The sequence below is a fragment of the Micromys minutus genome (genome assembly GCF_963924665.1).
Source record: "Micromys minutus genome assembly, chromosome: 5".
Classification (NCBI taxonomy): Eukaryota; Metazoa; Chordata; class Mammalia; order Rodentia; family Muridae; genus Micromys; species Micromys minutus.
In genome coordinates this window covers 1,271,566-1,278,935 of record NC_137974.1, presented here as the reverse complement: position 1 = coordinate 1,278,935, position 7,370 = coordinate 1,271,566, and the positions used below count along the sequence as shown (strand labels likewise).

The following is a 7,370-nucleotide window of genomic DNA, read 5'->3' as shown; positions in this document are numbered from 1 at the left end:
GGAGAGCATTGAGATCAGGAAAAAGAACCAGGAACAAATTTGTTAAAAATGTTAATCTTTTTTTTGGAAAAACACTATACAACTTTTTATTATTAAATAAGAAAAAAATCTCATTTGTTACATTGTCACATTGCTAGTCAAGAGAAATGCTGCAGTGGTGAAGAAAGTCAATGCTCAATCAACCAAAGTCCTCATTTCTACAACATTCATTTACAGAGAAATCATGCTCAACACAGCCCAACACAACATTCTTGGTTTTCTTCATATTGAAGTCCCCCCAAAATAATCTTCTAATGGGGGTAGGTTCAGCACATAAATTATAGTTATTCACTTTTACAATTCACTCCAAACTGCATGAGAGATGTATCACATGAGTTTGTCTCTAGCTGTGAAGAAACCCGTCACACATTGTCATCTGAGTGTCACTGCTGCTCTTCTCCATGTCAGTGTTCTCAGTTGTGGGTTTGAAATTGCTGTTTTACACTACCTCTAACAACAAAAACAACAACAACAACAAACAACAATCACTATTTCTTAATATCCACTAACATCAATGAAATAAATATTCCAATAAAAAACATAGACTATCAGACTGGATATGTAAACAGGACCCAGCATTTTGCTGAATGCAGGGAACTCATCTCAGCAACAAAGACAGACACTACCTCAAAGTAAAAGGTTGAAAAAAAAAAAAAACTTTCCAAGCAAATGGTCCCAAGAAACAAGCTGTAGTAGCCATCCTAATATTGAATAAAATAGATTTTTAAACCAAAAGTCATCAAAAAAGACAAAGAAGGACACTTTTTTACTCATCAACAGAAAAATCTATCAAGATGAACTCCCAGTCTCGAACATCAATGCTCCAAGAACAAGAGAACCCACATTCATAAAAGAAACTCTATTAAAGCTCAAAGCACATATTACACCACGCACAATAATATTGGGAGACTTCAACACCCAACTCTCATAAATGAACAAATCATGGATTCAGAAACTGAATAGAGACACAGTGAAACTAACAAAAGTTATGAACTAAATAAATTTAACAGACACCTATAGACTATTTTAGCCTAAAATGAAAGAAATACCTTCTTTTCAGCACCTCATAGCACCTTCTTGAAAATTGGCCATACAGTCGGTGACAAAACAGGCCCCAACAGAAACAAAAAGATCAAAATAATCCCATGTATCCTATCAGATCACCAGTGACTAAGGCTGGTCTTCAATAACACCAAAAACAACGAAAATCCCACATACACATGAAAACTGAGCAATGTTCTATGATAATGACAGTTTAGTCAAGGAAGAAATAAAGAAAAAAAACGTAAAGACTTTTTAGAATTAAAAATAATAAAGGCACAACATACCCAAACTTCTTGGATACAATGAAATCAATGCTAAGAGGAATAGTCATAGCACTGAGCACCTCCAAAAAGAAACTGGAGAGAGCATACACTAAGAACTTGAGTACACACCTGAAAGCTCTAGTAAAAAAGAAGCAGATACACCCAAGAGGAGTAGACAGCAGGAAATAATCAAACTCAGAGCAGAAATTAACCAAATAGAGACAAAAAGAACTATACAAGGAATCAACAAAACCAGGAGCTGGTCTTTGAGAAAATCAACAAGATTGATAAAGCCTTAGTCATACTAAACAGAGAGCACAGAAAAAGTATCCAAATAATAAAATCAGAAATGAAATGGGAGACAACAACAGAAACTGAGAAAATTCACGAAACCATCATATCCTACTACAAAAGCCTATACTAAACAAAACTACAAATTCTAGAGGAAATGGACAATTTTCTAGACAGATACCAGGTACCAAAGTCAAATCAGGATCAGATAAACCATCTAAACAGCACCATAACCCCTAAAGAAATAGAAGCAGTCATAAAAAACTGCCCAAGCAGGCCATGGGGAACAGCAGAGATCCGGATACACAGGCCAGATGAGATTGTGCTGTGAGTAACCAAAGTGCAGAGAGGGCTAGGTGGAGTGCACGGAAAATGTACCCTTGCTGCTCATGGTGGGGACAGACCTCTGGCAAAGGGACTTGGGATCCACCCAGAAAGCCCGAGTTCACTGACCAAACGCTCGGGCCCTTTGACACCTGGAACAGCAGAGATTCAGGGACACAGGCCTGGTGAGATGGCACTGTGAGTCACCAAAGCTTAGAGGGGGCTAGGCAGAGCACACGGAAAACGTGACTCTGTGGCCATCAGTAGGGCTGGACTTCTGGCAGAGGGAATCAGGATCTTCCCAGAAAGCCGGGGCTCACAGACTATACACACAGGCCCACAGTAAGGCTTGTCAGTGGGAACTGGGATGTACCTGGGAAAGGCAGTACTTGAAGTTCAACTCTACAGGCCCCCTTACACCTGGACCAGAGGGGAGCCTGGCACATAGGCCCAGGGACAGCACACCAGGAGTTCTCAGAGAGCAGAAAGTACTGTGCTATCTGAAAAAGGGTCCATTTTGGCCTAGAGAAAGAGCCAGGTCCCTGCCAGTAGTACTCAGGACCTATGCAGAGGGCTGAGCTCCCAGAACAGCCTCACAAGAGCTCACACATCTGAGCCCACAAAGACAGAGCCGAGTCACTGCCACCAGAACTCACTGCTTGCCCACTAAAAGCCAAACACTCAGAAACAATTTTCTTCCTGAGCTCACAGGCCCTCAGATCCACAGGAGAGACAGGTGCCAGTCACTGACAACAAGACCACATATAATCACAGATAACAGGATGGAAATAGGAAAAGAAAAACACTTTCGCAATGGAAACCAAGACAACCTGGCAACATCAGAACCCAGCTCTCCCATCACAGCAAGCAGTGGATTGACAAACACTCCAGAAAAAGAAGATTCAGACTTGAAATCATACCTCAAGATGATGATAGAGATCTTTGAGAAGAGCATGAGTAACTCCCTTAAACAAGTACTGGAGGACAACCGTAATCAAATAGAAGCTTTTAAAAAGGAAACAAGAAAATCACTCCAAGAAATACAGGAAAACACAACCAAAGAGATGAAGGAATTGAAAATGGAAATAGAAACAATGAAGAAAACACTAAAAGAGGCAACCCTGGAGATGGAAAACCTAAAAAAGAAATCAGGAGCCACAGATGCAAGCATCTCCAACAGGCTAAAAGAGATGAAATAGAGAATCTCAGAGGCTGAACAACATTGAAAACATAGACAAAACATTCAGAGAAAATGTAATGGGAAGATCAAACATAAGAATAATAGGAATATAAGAGAATAAAGAATATCAACTAAGAGGCACAGTAAATATCTTCAACAAAAACATAGAAGGAAACATTCCTACCCTTAAAATTGAGATGACCATGAGCATAAAAGAAGCCTACAGAACTCCAAATTGTTGGACCAGAAAAGAAATTCTTCCCAACAAATAATAGTCAAAACACAAAGTGTTCAAAACAAAGAAAGAATACTAAAAGTAGTAAGGGAAAAAGGACATGTAACATATAAAGGCAGACCAATCAGAATCACACCCAACTTCTCAACAGAGACTATGAAAGCTAGAAGATCCTGGATGGACATCATACAGACCCTAAGAGAACACAAATGTCAGCCCAGGCTACTTTATCCAGAAAAATTCTCAATCACTATAGATAGAGAGACCAAGACATTCCAGGACAAAACTAAATTTACACAATATCTAACCACAAATTCAGCCCTACAAAGAATAATAGATGGAAAACCCAACATAAGGAGGAAAACTACATCCTAGAAAAAGCAAGAAAATAACTAAGCAAGAAAACCCAAAGAAGAAAGACTCACAGACATAATTCAACCTCTAAAAGCAAAAACAGCAGGAAACAGCAACCACTATTCCTTAATATCTCTTAACATAAATAGACTCAATTCCCAAATAGAGACACATAGACTATCAGACTGGATACATAAACAGAATCCAGCATTTTGCTGCATATAGGAAACTCATCTCAGAGACAAAGAAGACACTATCTTATAGTAAAATGCTGGGAAAAAACCTTCCAAGCAAAGGGCCCCAAAAACCAAGCTTGAGTAACCATTCTAATATAAAATAAAGTACATTTTCAACTAAAAGATATAAAAAAAGATAAGGAAGGACACTTTTTACTCATTACAAGGAAAATTTATCAGGATGAATTCTCAATCTTAAACATATATACTTCAAACACAAGAGCACCCCCATATTCATAAAAGAAACACTACTAAAGCTCAAAACATACATTGCACCACACACAATAATAGTGGGAGACTTAAATACCCCACTCTCATCTGTGAACAGATCAAGGAAGCAGAAACTGAAGAAGGCAGCAGTGAAACTAGGAGAGGTTATGAACTCATTGGAATTAATAGACATCTGCAGAACATTTCACCCTTAAACCAAAGAATCCACCTTCTCAGCACGCCACGGCAACTTTTCCAAAACAAGCCTCAATGTATGTAAGATTGAAATACTCCCACACATCCTATCAGATCACCATGGACTAAGGCTTTAATAACAACATAAGCAACAAAAAGCCCATATACACATGGAAGCTGAACAATGCTCTACTCAACGATAACGTGGTCAAAGAAGAAATAAAGAAAGAAATTAAGGATTTATTAGAATTAAATGAAAATGAAAGCACAACACACACAAACCTATGGGATGCAATAAAAGCCGTCCTGAGAGGAAAACTCATAGCTCTGAGTGCTTCCAAAAAGAAACTGGAGAGAGCATACACTAGCAACCTGACAGCACAGTTGAAAGCTCTAGAACAATAGGAATCAGATACACCCAAGAGGAGTAGACAGCAAGAAATAATCAAACTCAGAGCACAAATCAACTAAATATAAACAAAAAGAACTGTTCAAAGAATCAACAAATCCAAGACCTGGTTCTTTGAGAAAAGTAGCAAGATTGATTGCTAGACTAACTAGAGGGCAAAGAGAGAGTATCCAAATTAACAAAATTAGAAATGAAAGTGGAGACATAACAACTGAAACTGAGGAAATTCAAGAAATCATCAGATCATACTACAAAAGCCTATACTCACCAAAACTGGAAAATCTGGAGGAAATGGACAAATTTCTAGACAGACACCAGATACTAAAGTTAAACCAGGACCAGGTAAACCATCTAAATAATCCCATAACACCTAAAGAAATAGAAGCAGTCATCAAGAGCCACCCAACCAAAAAAAGTCCAGGTCCAGATGGGTTCAGTGCAAAGTTTTATCAGACATTTATTGACTACATAATACCAATACTCTTCAAACTATTCCACAAGATAGAATCAGATGGAACACTACCTAACTCATTTTTTGAGGCTACAATAACCCTCATTCCTAAACCACACAAAGACCCTACAAGGAAAGAGAACTTCAGACCAATCTCACTTATGAACATTGATTCAAAAATACTCAACAAAATTCTTGCAAACGAAATCCAAAAAACACATCAAAATGATCATTCACCATGATCAAGTAGGCTTCATCCTTAGGATGCAGGGATGACTTAATATATGGAAATCCATCAATGTAATCCACCATATAAACAAATTCAAAGAAAAAAAAACATATGGTAATCTCACTAGATGCTGAGAAAGCATTTGACAAAATTCAACACCCCTTCATGTTAAAAGTCTCGGAAAGAACTGGAATCCAAGGCCCATACCTAAATATAATAAAAGCAATATACAGCAAACCAGTAGCCAACATCAAACTTAATGGTGCAAACTTGAAGCAATCCCACTAAAATCAGGGACTCGACAAGGCTGCCCACTCTCCCCGTACCTATTCAGCATAGTATTGGAAGTTCTGGCTTGAACAACTAGACAGCAAATGGAAATCAAAGGGATACAAATTGGAAAGAAAGAAGCTAAAATATCACTATTTGCAGATGACATGATAGTATATGTAAGTGATTTCAAAAATTTCACCAGAGAAGTTTTACATCTGATAAATAACTTCAGTAAACTGGCTGGATATAAATTTAACTCAAACAAATCAGTAGCCTTCCTCTACTCAAAGGACAAACAAGCTGAAAAAGAAATCAGAGAAAAGATACCCTTCACAATAGTCACAAACAACATGAAATGCCTTGGTGTGACTCTAACTCAGCAGGTGAATGACCTGTATGACAAGAACTTCAAATGTCTGAAGAAGAAAATTGAAGATCTCAGAAGATAGAAAGATCTTCTATACTCATGGATTGGAAGGATCAACATTGTAAAGACGGCCATCTTACCAAAAGGAATCTACAGATTCAATGCAATCCCCATCAAAATTCCAACTAAATTCTTCATAGAGTTGGAATGAGCAACTTGCAAATTCATCTGGACTAACAAAAAACCTAGAATACCGATATTCATCCTCAACAACAAGAAAACATCAGTGGGAATTACCATCTCTGACCTCACGCTATATTACAAGGCAATTGTGTTAAAAACCACATGGTACTGGTACAGAGATAGGCAGGTTAATCAATGGAGCGGAATAGAAGATCCAGAAATGAAAGGTCACACATATGGTCACTTGATTTTTGACAAAGGTGCTGAAAACATTCAATGGAAAAAGGACAGCCTCTTCAACAAATGGTGTTGGCTCAACTGTCACTCAGCATGCAGAAAAATGAAAATAGACCCTTTCTTATCTCTTTTTACAAAGTGCAAGTGGATCATATTCTCCACATTAAACCAGGTACATTGAATCTATTAGAAGAGATAGTGGGGAAAACCTTAGAACACATAGGCACAGGGGAAATATTCCTGAACAGAACACCAATGGCTTTTGCTCTAAGACCAAGAATCGAGAAATGTGACTTAATGAGACTGCAATGTTTTTGTAAAGCTAAGGCACTGTCAAGAAAACAAAATGGCAGCCAACAGATTGGGAAAAGATCCTTACCATCCCCACATCTGATAGAGGTCTAATATCCAATATATAGAAAGAACTCAAGAAGTTAGACTCCAGATTATCAAATAATCCTATTAGTACAGAGCTAAACAAAAAATTGTCAATTGTGGAATATCAAATGGCTGAGAAGCATATAAGGAAGTGCTTGACATCCCTTGTCATCAGGGAAAAGCAAATCAAAACAATCCTGAGATTCCACCTCACACTAGTCAGAATGGCTTAGATCAAAAACTCAGATGACAGCAGATGCTGGTGAGGATGCGGAGAAAGAGAAACACTCCTCCACTGTTGGTGGGCTTGTAAGCTGGTAGAACCACTCTGGAAATCAGTCTGGCAATTCCTCAGAAAATTAGACATAGTACTACCTGAAGACCCAGTTATTCCACTTCTGGGCATACACCCCAGGGATACTCCAACATACAATAAGGACACATGCACCACATTGTTCATAGCAGCCATATT

The 7,370-nt window shown here is 38.2% G+C and overlaps 1 pseudogene across 1 annotated transcript in view; it reads right to left on the bottom strand.

The window, feature by feature from the left end:
- Window positions 1-382: 382 nt before the first annotated feature.
- The window catches only part of LOC308420866 (vasculin-like), a 25,991-nt pseudogene continuing 19,003 nt past the window's right edge, over window positions 383-7,370 (bottom strand). Inside the window, exon 7 of the transcript in view lies at window positions 383-473. The product of the transcript in view is annotated as a vasculin-like (transcript). The remainder of the gene's footprint in view (window positions 474-7,370) is intronic.